The sequence below is a fragment of the Vitis vinifera genome, chromosome 6, assembly GCF_030704535.1.
Source record: "Vitis vinifera cultivar Pinot Noir 40024 chromosome 6, ASM3070453v1".
NCBI lineage: Eukaryota > Viridiplantae > Streptophyta > Magnoliopsida > Vitales > Vitaceae > Vitis > Vitis vinifera.
Genome location: NC_081810.1, coordinates 22,042,900 through 22,057,010, shown reverse-complemented (window position 1 = coordinate 22,057,010; position 14,111 = coordinate 22,042,900).

Here is a 14,111-nt window from a genome sequence, read left to right as displayed (position 1 = left end):
AACCAAAATTTTTAATTTTTATTTATATAAAATAATATATATGTATTTCATAATTTTAATATTTTATACCAAATTTCTCTTAATTAATTGATATTATTATTGGCTTCTTGATAACAAGGAGTAGCACCTTGATTTCGATTCTCTATTGTACCAAAAAGTCCTACAAATTTAATGAGTTGAGCTATCAAATGTTCATTTTCATTTTGAAAGATGTCATGCCCAAAAAGTGTAGTACAATTGTGACCTTACTCCTTGATATTAAAATGTAGGACCAAGCTAGTGTTTTTTTTATTAAATGTTGAAATTCTAGTTTTGAATCATAAATGCTAGAAATTGAGTGAAAAAAAATTATTACAATGAATGGTATATTTGAATCTAAAATTTCAATGCTTTTATAAATTCATCCTTCTATTATTTTTATGATTATCATTCTCATGTGACAATATTTCATTGTACAAAATATATATAAGATTAATTTGGCTATATTTGGTTGTTGGAAGGTACTAAGAAATGGGGCAAAAATAATTTTTTCATTTTTGGTTTATTAGGAAACATAAGAAAATAAATAAATAAAATTTAAAACATATATATTCTTAAATTATTTAATCTTCATATAAAAGTGGAAAATAAATGCAAATAGTTTTAAAAAGTGTATAAAAATATTTTCCTCGTACTTGTCCTTAAAAAATTTTAAGAATCAAGCATAAGGTTAAGGAAAATGATTTTGCTATATTTGGTATATTATACAAAATACAAAAAATAAATAAAATGTAATTAAAATCAATTACAAATTTATGTAATTTTAAATTATTTATTTTTTATATAGAAAATATTAAATGAGTTAAATAAGTTTAGAAAAACTTGTAAAATTAATTTATCAACTTTAACTTTATTTTTTATTTTATTATTTTTCTTTTATTGATATTTTTTTCTTAAATTTTGTAAAATTTAAACAAATTCTCCTCAAGTGTAGGGATGACTAGGACAAGTTTTTTTTAGATACTCATCCCGTCCCATCAGGGACAAGTTTAAATTTTAAATAAATTGGTTTGAGATGAGTTTGAGATCCTGGGACAGGTTCGAGTATTCTCTTATCCCGTCCCGTCCAACCCTGATTTATATCAAATTAATTTTTTTGTCTTGAGATTATATATATAATTAATTTTAAAAATTAATTTAATTTAATTTTTATTTTCCTATTTTTAATATAATAATGATAATATATTTACCAATAAAATAAGTTATAAAAAATTATAATATTTTAATTATTTATAAAATATACTTATTTTAATGTAATTAATTTTTTTTTTAAAAATTTAAAAATAAAAATATTTTTTATTTTTTAAAGTTAAACATGACAAGACGAGATGAGTATGAGAATTTATCATACCCACCTCACCCTGTTTAATTTTTTTAATGAGATGAAGATTGTGAGAAACTTCATCCACGTATCTTTCTTTAAGGTCAAGACCATTTGATCGTCCAAGATAATCAGATAATCCATCTGGATCAATCTGTTTAGATTAAGATAAGCTCTGTCTTACGCAAGAGAAGAGATAAATTTCCTTCTTCCCCAAACAGAATGGACAAATTAAGTCGATTGAGACTTCCAGACAGACAAACCAACCTAACAAAAAATTCTAGGCATTAGACAAATAATTAATTACATCCAATACTTGAACGATAATTTGGACGACATTTACACACAAAAATCAATGTCAATCAGTTATTACACACAATCAACAATATTGACAAACGTAAATGCACAATCAACAATATGGTTTGAGATTTTTATATGACAACCAACAAATGACACCAACAACTCTTATTTGGTATGATTGTCCAATCTGTATTGAGATAATGGTGTTGACTACCTTATTAAAGCTTAGTATCTACCACGACGACGATTATCAATGCAAAAAAGGTATGAATGCACAATCAACGTTGTGATGATGACGCCATATGTTCTATAAAAACTCATCAAGAAGCATGAAAAAAGTACGTGCGCATATAACCATTCAAAATAGTCGGATTCACTCTTATTTAGATTTTAACTTAAGTTTCAGAGGGACGTGCCTGGATTACCTGTCCTAATATTCTTTTGTGTAGAGAAGAAGTTCGTCTGACTCAAGTGAAGCTAGATGAACCTATATCCGGTTGACACAATACCAACAAAGCTGATAATTATTTTGAATAAATAGAGTGAGGTTGAGATGAGGGCAACCCGTTTCGTTGTTATCCCTACTCGGGCAATATTAGAAGAATTTCATATTTATTTTAAATTTATTCAAAATGAACTAATAAGTTTTAAATGAGAAAAAAAAAAAAAACAAAGAAACAACATAAATTTACGCCATGAAATCGTTTTTTCAAAATGAGATTTCAGTACAAACACAACTTATAAATTTATATTGAAATCATTCTTTCAAAAAATATTTTAATCTACTAATAATTTATGAATCCGTACCGTAAACTTGCCTGGCCCTCCTCTCACCAAGTTGGAACTATATGCCACGAAAAAAAAATTAAAGACGTTGTCGTTATCACCTAACCGTTGTTACGCCCATTTCAATTTTTAAAATAAAAAATTTATAATTTTATTATTTTACATGCATTGCATTGCGTACATCACTTTTTGGAATCCTCTTAATGCCCCTCCAAATCACGCCCGCTCCTCACTCCATAATCCATGCTTGGCTCCTTCCACAATTCAAAATGTTCACACAATTTTCAAATAAATATCCAAAAATTTCACTTTATGTGAGGATAAGGGATGAGTGTTGCGTGCACGATATCAAAAACGGCAAAGCAAATAGAGTGAGAGAGGTATTTGATGCCTTAGCCAATTATGAACAATAACCATCACACTAAATGGAACTACTAAGTGTTGAGTGTCAATTTATTTTACTACTTCCAAGAGTTGGGCCATGACATGATCTCAAATAGGGCAAAAAAACAAGCAGCCGCTTAAATTATGAAAGCGAAAAGAGGGCATTAATTGAGTTGAGAGTGATTAGTGGGGAAAAATTATGATGAAAACAAGCAAGTGTGTCCATTAATCCACACACATTGATACTTTTATACTTTAGAATAAGGGTTAGGGCATGTGTGGTATGGTTCAAGTTCTCAAGTCCTGCCCTGTTTTAAGCCTAGAGCTCTGTGTCATTGTGACAAGTTGTCAACTCCATCCACCCTTGTTGAATAATTAATGCCTTTCTCCCCTACTTTCTATATTTCGATCCTATTTACATTTATTGAAAATTGTGTGATAAAGAGGTTTGACCCTAGAGAGTACATTTCATTCCATTGCTTTATAAACCTTCCTTTTGAGGTAATACTTTTGAAAAAACAATTATGTAGGAATTATTTTAAAAAATAATAATTTTAAAGACTATTTTATGATATTTTATAAAACAAAAAAAACTTAAATTGTTCTTAACCCATTTGATATATTTTTAAATATGTTTTAAAAATAAAATTTATTTGAAATGTTTTATTTTAAAATATTTTTATAGTTATATAATTATTTTTAAAATACTCATAAAAATAAAAACAATTAAAAATATTATTTAAAAACATCTTTTTTATTTTTTTTATATTTTGATTGTGAGACATTTTTTTTCGTTCATTTTATTTTTGAAATATAAAAAACTTTTAAAAAAAACAAAAATCAACCAAAACAATAGATTTGGCTCTTGATAAATTTAATAATATAAAGTATAAAATTTTGGGTATAATAGAACGAATATGATGAGAGTCAAATACTAAGGAAATTATTTTGATTTTTATGTAGGAAGAGTGTAAATAATTTTTATTTTTATTTTATTCTATTAGTCTTATATTTTTTAGAAGAGTCTTATTGGGAATTATTTTTATTTTATTTTATTTTATTAGTTTTATATTTTTGGGAAGAGTCTTATTAGGATTGTACTAGTGGAATCTCATTCCACTTATAAGTAAATTCTCTTCCACTTTGAGTCATGTTCTGATTACAAGTGGAGTCCCATTAGGACTGTGTTAGTGGCCTATAAAAGCATGTCACCCCTCACTTTTTATATACGAATACAGTTTTTCAGAGAGTTTTTTTAAAGAGTCTTTCATACATTTATCTGAATGAATTTTTTCAGAACCGAACTGTACACATCTCGCTTATAGAGTGCACCCAAGGTGAGATCTGGCTGTTGAATCCTGAAGGTAGACCATTGGTACCCTAATGCACCAAGTTTGTCTTCGAGGAAGGTGGATTTATTTCAAAGACAATGCTTGTCACGTCTCAGCCGATAAGTTTTTCTTTTTATTCATTATGTTATTTGTTTGTGTATTTTGGGTTAGTCTTTTGTTTCCATACCCTTAAATCCAACAATCTTGAAATATATCCAAATGGAAGCTTCCCTAGTCCACACCCATCCTGACACCTCTAATATTGATCTATTCAATGGGACATTTTTTAAGAGATGACAGGAAAGGAATTGATGTAGTGAACTTGGGATTGTTTTGACTGACCCAAAACCAAAAGATGATTCTCATCTGTTACCAACCTGGGAAACTGGAAATAAACAAGTTAGGCATGCTATTTTAAGTACCTTTTCTAATGAACTTTTTGATATGTATTGTCAATTTAAAGTTGCAAAAGAAATTTGGGATGCAATGAATAAAAAAATATATTTTGGAAGACGCAAAAACTCGGAAATATGCCATAGGGAATTTTAGAAATTTCCAAATGACCGAGGATAAAGAAGTATCATCTCAAATCCATGACTACCACTTGTTGATTAATGACTTAGCTATTGAAGACATTAAATTACCTGAACCTTTTGTGGCTGGTTATTTAGTAGAGACTCTTCTAAAGTCTTGGAAAGACTATAAAAATAACATGAAACATAAAAGAAAACAAATGTTCCTAGAGGATGTCATAATCCATATTAGGATTGAGGAACAAAATTGAAATAAGAACAATATTGAGAAAGCTAAGAAATTGTTTTCTAAGGCTAATGTAGTAGAAGAAAAACCTAAACCTAAACCCAAAAACAATAGGTCTAGGAAACAAAACTTTAGGACCAAGCCCAATGCATCAAACAAGGTCCAGAACTCAAGTATTAAAAAACGGGGTAATTGGTTTGTCTGTGGCAAGTTTGGACACCATGCAGCTCAATGTCACCACAGGAAGAGAACTGAGAAGTCCAATTCAAAAGCAAACCTGGAAGAGACAGAGGTGATCACAGTAGTAATCTCCTCTGAGGTGAGCATGGTCACCTATATTAAGGACTAGGTAGTAGACTCTAGGGTTACTAGACACATTTGTGGGAATAGAAGTGCATTTAATTCATATACCACTGTAAAGGAAGGAGATGAACAAGTGTTCATGGGTGATTCTAGATCTACTCCAGTGATTGGCAAAAAGAAAGTTCTCCTCAAGCTAACCTTTGGAAAAGTGCCCACCTTCAGTGATGTTCTTCATGTGCCAGATATCTGTTGGAAGTTGGTGTATCTCTACTTGGAAAAGCAAGAGTGGGGATCTTGTTTGACTATGATAAAATAGTTTTAACCAAGAATGATGCATTTTTCGGAAAGGGCTATTGTAATCAAGGTTTATTTATGTTGAATGTTTTTTATATTATCAATAATAATGCATCTTCTTCTTCTGCTTACATAGTTTATTCTTATGATATTTGGCATGATAGACTTGGACATGTGAACTTTTCATATATGAAGAAAATGGTTGAATTGAGTTTAATCCCTAAACTGTTCTTAGAAAACCATAGAAAATATGAATCTTGTGTAGAATCTAAAACCACAAAGAAATCTTGCAAATCAATTGAAAGAGAATCATATCTACTAAGTTTAATACATAGTAACTTAGGAGACCTAAAAAATACAATGACTAAAGGTGGTAAACAATTCTACGTAACTTTCATAGATGACTACTCAAGGTATACAAGGGTATATCTTTTGAGAAACAAAGATGAAGCAAGAGATGTTTTCATCAAGTACAAAAATGAAGTGGAAAATCAACTAAGTAAGAAAATTAAAAGACTTAGAACTGATAGGGGAGGAGAGTATGAGTCCAACCCCTTTAATTATTTTTGTGAAGATCATGCGATCATTCACGAAACTACTCCTCCTTATTCCCCCGAGTCTAATGGAGTAGTAGAAAGGAAAAATAGGACCTTAAAAGAAATGATGAATGCAATGTTGGTAAGTTTAGAAGCACCCTTGAACTTGTAGGGGAAAACTATCCTATCCGCATGTCATATTCAAAATAGAATACCTTACAAGAAAATTGGTAAAACTCCTTATAAGTTGTGAAAGGGTTATGCACCTAATATAGCATACCTGAAAGTGTGGGGGTGTTTAGCTAAAGTTCTTCTCCCTGAACCTAAAAAACGAAAACTAGGTCTTAAAACCTTTGATGCAATGTTCATTGGCTATGCTGAGAACAATGCAACATATAGGTTTCTTGTTACTAAGTCAGAAAATAGTCTTGTAGATGTCAATACTATAATAGAAACAAATAATGCATATTTCTTTGAAAACATCTTTCCTATGAAACTAAATGGTGACCAACAAGTTCAGAAAACAGGTAAAGACAAATCTATTGAACCTTCTTAATTTGAACCTAGAATGAGTAAAAGATATAGGAAATAAACAAACCTTGGAGATGGTTTCTACACCTTCCTAATAGATGAGGACCCTAGATCCTACAAAGAACTTATAACTTCTCCTGATGCACCATTCTGGAAAGAAACCATTAACAGTGAAATCGAATCAATCATGTATAACCATACATGGGAGTTAGTAGATTTACCTCATGGTGCAAAGATTATTGGTTGTAAGCGGATCTTTAAAACAAAGTTAAAACAAGATGGGTCCATAGAGAAGTATAAAACTCGTTTAGTTGCCAAAGACTTTATACAAAGGAAGGATGTAGATTACTTTGACACCTTTGCCCCTATGACTAGAATAGCATCAATTAGAGTATTGATCACTCTAGTTTCCAATCATAATTTGGTGATATACCAAATGGATGTCAAGACTGCATTCTTGAATGGAGATTTGGAAAATGAAATTTATATGGAACAACCTGAGGGTTGTGTAGTTCCAGAGAAGGAGAAAAAAGTGTGTAAGTTGGTTTAATCACTATATAGGTTAAAACAAGCTCCCAAACAGTGGCACAACAAGTTTGATCATGTGTTAGTAACTAATGGATATTTCATTAATGATGCTGATAAGTGTATCTACAACAAGTATGAGGATAACACATGTGTAGTTATTTGCCTTTATGTTGATGATATGCTGATCTTTGGAACTAGCCTAAAGGCTATGCGTGAGACCAAGAAATTCTTAGGTTCCAAGTTTGATATGAAAGACCTAAGAGAGATAGAGGTGGTTCTATGAATTAAAATAACTAGAACACCTAATGGGCTTAAACTTTCTCAAGAACACTATGTTGAAAAGATCCTAAGGAAGTTTGAACACTTTGATTGTAAACTAGTGTCAACTCCTTATGATCCCAACTCACAACTGAAGAAAAATAGAGAACATAGTGTTGCCCAAATAAAGTATGCTCAGATCATAGGGAGCCTAATGTACTTAATGAACTGTACCAAACCTGACAGTGCTTATGCAGTAGGTAGATTGGGTCGGTACACCCAAAGTCCTAATTAGGACAATTGGACTGTTGTTCATAGAGTCCTTAAGTATTTGAGAGGCACCATTAACTATGGTTTGTGCTTTAGTGGATTTCCAAGTGTCCTTGAAGGATTTGGCAATGCAAATTGGATCTTAGATTCAGATGAGATGAAATCCACTAGTGGATATGTTTTCATCCTTAGTGGAAGTGCAGTTTCTTGGAAGTCTGTCAAGCAAACTTACATTACTCGGTCTACTATGGAGGTTGAGTTTATTGCCTTAGAAAAAACAAGTTCTGAGGCTGAGTAGCTTAGAAACCTCTTAGAAGATATCCCTTTATGGATGAGACTAGCCCCATCTGTGTTTATGTGTTGTGATAGCCAAGCTGCAATTGCTAAAACTAAGAGTAAAATATTTAATGGGAAGAACATACATATACGCCTAAGACACAATATTGTGCGACAGTTGCTTGAAGCATGGGTTATATTCCTAGAATTTGTGAGGTCAGAATTGAATTTGGCCGATCTTTTGACCAAACCACTAAATAAAAAACTAGTGGAAGAAACATTGAGGGGGATGGGGCTTATGCCTATTACAGAAGTCAAGAGTGGTGGTAACCCAACCTATTAGAATGGAAATTCCATGAAATAGGTTCATATGAGTAATAACAAATCACTTGTTGACTTGAGGTGCTCTATCAACTCTAATTGTATGAGAGTCTATCCCTATGGTGTAGATAGAACATATTTTGCATTGATTAAGGTTGAATGTTTACTCTTAATGAATATCATATTCCTAATGGATGGTATGTTTAAATGCAGAACAAACTTGATGGATTCACCTATATGAAAGTGGAGGTGGGACTGTTTCCTATGAGAACTTAAGCAGGTTCTCTAAAGCTCTCATGAATATCCAGGTAGGGCACATGGCCTATTTGTGCTAACCCGTTTTGTACAGCTCGTAGTGAAGTTGAGAAAACCAATGTGGATAAAAGTCCCTTGAGTTACATCAAGAAACATTGGTTCATAGAAATTTATTTTCACTGTGTTTTGTGATTCAATACTTATTTGTCATAAGACTGGTTCATAACCTTTGGGCACCAGTACTGATGGATTGGATTTTTTTTTCCTCAAAAAAAAAAAAATCACATTTACACTCTGTGGGGGATTATAGGAAGAGTATAAATAATTTTTATTTTTATTTTATTCAATTAGTCTTATATTTTTGGGAAGAATCTTATTGGGAATTATTTTTATTTTATTTTGTTCTATTAGTCTTATATTTTTTGGAAAAGTCTTATTGGGATTGTGCTAGTGGAGTCCTATTCCACTTATAAGTAGATTCCCCTTCCACTTTGAGTCATATTCTGATTACAAGTAGAGTCCCATTGGGACTGTATTAGTGACCTATAAAAACAGGTCACCCCTCACTCTTTTTATACAAATACCAATTTTTCAAAGAGTTTTTCATACATCTATCTGGATGAATTTTTTCAGAATCGAGTTGTACACATCTCGCTTACAGAGTGCACCTTAGGTGAGATTTGGTTGTTGAATCTTGGAGGTAGACCACTAGTACCCTAATATACTGAGTTCGTCTTCGAGGAGGGTGAATCTATTTCAAGGGCAGTGTTTGTCACGTCTTAATCGATAAGTTTTTCTTCTTATTCATTCTGTTTTTTGTTTGTATCTTTTGGGTTAGTCTTTTGTTTTCATACCCTTAAATCCAACATTTTATTTGTTTAATGTTAATCATTCTCACCTGGTAAGAAGTACCAAAATAATAAAATTAAACAATCCCTCAAGATGGCCCAAGCATGAAACCCATAATTATTCTAAACTAGGGAGTTAATTGCCCATTGGGATGCTAATCACGTGAGACATTAATGAGATGAATAAGAGATGTGGTTCCATGTCTTCAATTATTGTAAAAAAAAAATGATGAGCTGTTACTAAGTAAGCATGCAGGGACTGAGGAACATGCCTCTATTTTTATTTTTTATTTTTTGCTTTCTTGGCAACACATTTATTTTCTAATTTTATTCTCATCATGTTTACTGGTATGGGCTATTAATGTTTATAAATGCGTGAGGTTCCAAAAAATAAATAAATAAATAAATTATGAAAGGGGACTAAAGCAATATCATTAATGACGTTGACATCATTTTCAATGTTTTTGCCAGTATTACGGTTTGGGGGCATAATAAATTTTCATTATTACAAATTCACGGCATGTTTGATTAAAAAAAAGGCCACGTCGGATATACCCTTGATTTTGTTTTAAAATTATAAATAAATAGTTTTTAAAAAACAAAAATAAAAAAGATATCAAAGTTAAGTTGTTAAGTCATCCTTCTAAGATCATTATTTAACCATCAAATGTATGAAAATTTTGTGATGGGGCCCCTATAATTGGGGGATCCAAGATCCAACCAAACAAATCACAGAAATAAATTGGGTGTATTCTCTTCTAGCAAACAAACTGTACCCACTCATGGGATTCACGACTCCTATGATATGGACCGACCTATTTCATGGATGATTATATATATAAAATGTCTAGTAAAATGAATAAAATATTAGACCCAACGTCACTCACTCAGTCCACCCTATGCACACTGTCGGTGGGCCAAAAAATCAACACCTTATCATGCCCAAAATCTCAATTTCTATCTTCGAGAATGAAAGGTGAAAAAAAATAATAATAATCAGTTTGATAATTATTTTTGAAAATGGTTATAAAAAATAATTTTAAAAAATTATTATTTGATATAATATAATAAAAGTCTATCTATTTAGAAACTTAAATTATTTTTAATAATTTTAAGCATATTTTAAAAATAATTTATACGTTTATTGGTTATTTTTAATCCTTTTACATATTTATATAATTATTTATTAAAATAATTTTTAAAAAATAAATAAAAACAATTGAAAACCAATGTGATAAAAAATAGTTTTTAATTATCATTTTTTTAAATAATAAAAAATTATTCTACTCCCATTCTTCCGATTTTTTAAGTCAATCACGCAGAGGAAATAGAAAAAGGAAATTGGAACGCGAAAATCGCGACGCTAGGCATTGAGGGCACCGACAGAGAACCAAGAAACAAAGACTTGTAACTGATCTGTGCTTGTCTCATTCCAAATATTTTTCAAGTTAATTCAGTGTCAAGCTCTGCCCACAATCGTCGGCGCTCACCACTGGGTCATACGCGTACAAAAAACACATTGCCTTCGTGTCATAAATTTTCTACGGTTAACTCACATTCTAAAGTCACAGTCTCCTGAATTCCAAGCTGAAACCCTACGTCCACCAACCCCCATTTGTCGGCAGCCCTCTAATGACGCAAAATTTGCGACATGATTTTAGGGTTTTAGCTTTGGCAGATAGAGTTTTCTTGAGGGTTTTGGGTTTTGGTAGATTTCGGTATCATAGCTTTAGGACTAATGCCCCTTTTCTTTCTGGGGTCATATGCCACTGATCCAGTCCACATTTATCTAAAAGCACTTGGGAGGTGAGGACAACATGCCCCCCAAGTTTGAAAGGGTGGCCTCACAACCAGTTGGTGTGGGCTATGGACCCTACCCCATACCCCACCCAGCTTGTCCTCTCTACTTTCTAAATAGTAAATTCTATTATATATGGGTTATGTTTGGACATGGGGATGGAAGGAAAGGATCCACAGAAACGGTGGAACATGGACGTTTCTTACAGACAAAACCCCAGTAAAAAAAGGACAAGAAAGCAGAGCTCATATCAGTGATGAAGCTTCTTCTTCTATATACCACGCCTCATATGTGACCTTTCCTTTTCTAGACAACTCTCTCCCAACTGACACTGTTATTATATTTGTGTTAAACTATGTATGCTTTGATTCTTCTGCCTTCAGATTCTTTCTTCCCTTTCAGCCTTCCTGCTGGTGGTTTAAAGGTATAAAACAATTGAGGAATTGCAAGTGTTGCAGTCAAACTAAACCTCCCGTTTCCGTTTAAAGTTTCTGTGAAAGAGAAGTGCTAACCCATTGTTAGAGTCATGATGGAAGATAGATAGATAGACAGAAAGAGAGAGACCACTGAACCACCGCTTTCACTTGACCATTTCTGCCTCACTTTGTCATTTTCACAAACAAAGAATCCTAAGGTTCAACCTTCACTAGAATGGACACGCAAGAAAAATGAAACATGGTATCAATAGCCAAATCATGAGTTTCTGCTTTTACATGTCCATGATTCTCAGGCACTTGTAACTTTTTCTTCACATTTCTTTTCCATTGTGTTTGATTTATGGGGAGAAAGAATTGAAAGAAAAAAAAAAATATATTTAAATGTAATAAATGATTAAATATCAAAAGAGACATTGAAAATACAAATCTAATGTATGAATTTTGTTTTTTAAAAACATGAAATATAATTAGAATTACCCCTTCAATAATTTTTTAATCTCTATCTCACATCAATCGCCTTTTAAGTAAAAAATTTAAGAATAAAAATATTAATTTTTAAAACTTCTTTTTCACACTTTCCTTTTCCTGGGTGCTTCCCGAAATCAAATGTGGAATATGTTTGGTTGTCAAAAAATTTGAAAAAAATATAAGGGAAGAAAAATAGAAAAATAAAGTAGAAAAACAAATAAAAAATAGAGTTAAAATTGATAAATTATTTTTATTTACTATTTCAAATTCATTTTATTTATTTTAGCCTATGAATATAAAAAATTAAATAAACAAAAAATGTATAAATTTCTAACCAATTATGATTTTATTTAATTTTCTTTAAAATTTTTACACGGGATTTAACATTTTTTAATGCTTTTCAAGAATCAAACAAAGTTATTTCATGTTATCCAATGCTGTTTGTCTATTCATTGTTGGCCTTGTGATCATATGCCTTTGTATGGACCATGGACTTATTCTCCATTAATTTGTTGGAGTAGCAAATACTCAATGTTAGAAGTCATCTGTGTATCTATTATGTGAAGTCTCAAACATTAATTGCATGCCCATCCTTGCTTCTATGAGATGAGTAAGATTATTCAAATAGCCAATAGCTTGACCTTGTAAATGTACTCTCACGAGTCTGTTTGGACACTATGAATGTACTCAGCATCTAACTACAATTTGTAAATCAATAGAAAAATAAAACAAAACAAAATAGGGGTGATTGTGGGAATAAACAAACGGAAAGTGTGATGCACGTAACTGCATCTAATTTGATGAAGGCATGAATTTTAGGTACAAGGGAGGTGATGACTGATGACTGATGACCCACGAGGCTTTGGCAGTGGTTCCACGTGACCCCTTCCAATTTTTGCACCATTCTATGATGCCTAATCAAAAAGTACATGTTGCCTCACCATGTTGGGAAAATGGCTGATAACCAGGCCCTACCATTTGTTTTTTTTTTTTCCCTAAATTAATCACAAAGATGAAATTTATGTTCGCTTGATTACTATTTTCTATTGCTACCCACATTTTGGTGAAACAAAGGATCCATGGAAGCAAGAAAAATGTAATAAAAATATATGATTTTTTTTAATCAATTCGCATGTTTTAAGGAAGTACCCACGATTCGTTTCGAATCCTTTGATGGGCATTTATTCATGACATTGGGAGAAAAGGAAAGTTGTGGGTTGTGACTGCTACACTCCTACTTTCTGAGGGTCTTCTTCTTATGAGGCCTGGTGTAAAGGTAAACACACTTCATGGGAATGGATTCTGTTCTTCTTTTTCAAAGGGATACTTCCCCTACAACTTTTGATACAGACCCTATAAATTCCTGACTAAAAAGAATGAGAAAAAGAAAAAAGAAAACATATGCCACCTGCTTTTTAAAGGAACCACTTTTAAGGGCAATTTCCTGGGTAGTTCTCATCATCAACATGGTGAGGAAAATAATTGATGGGGTCTGAACCCTGGTGGCCAACAAAAGCCCATTTTCCTTTCCAGACTAATCAACTGTGATATGAGGAGGTACCTAGCACAATTGTATTGGGGTACTGTTTCTTGGTACTGTGAGAACATGTGTATTTGCATCAGTATTTCCAACTACAAATCCAAGGAGAGAGGGTTTTATTTATTTATTTATTTTTTAGTTTTTTATCACTACACCTAATTTATCAGCTATTCAAGTCAATTTTCACATCCCATAACAGATCTTTCAAGATATGCTCTTTTCTCTTTTCTCTTCTTTTTTTATTTCCCAACTTCTGTGCTTTTATTAATTTCCATGGAGCTAATGCAAGTTGGGCTTCAACATATTTTATCTCCCAAAATTGTCTTTAGTGTAAACGCACTTGCCCAATAGCTTCCTTTGCCTTTATACCATCTTCTTAATGTCACCTTTAGGCCTTTATTTGTATTTGTCAAGTATACGAATCTTCTTTATAATCCCTTCTTTCTTCCTTTTAAGTCCACTTATTCAATCTTTCCCTTTTCTTAGGTGGATTTGTTCTGTCTTTTTAATTGCATGTTCCAAATGAGG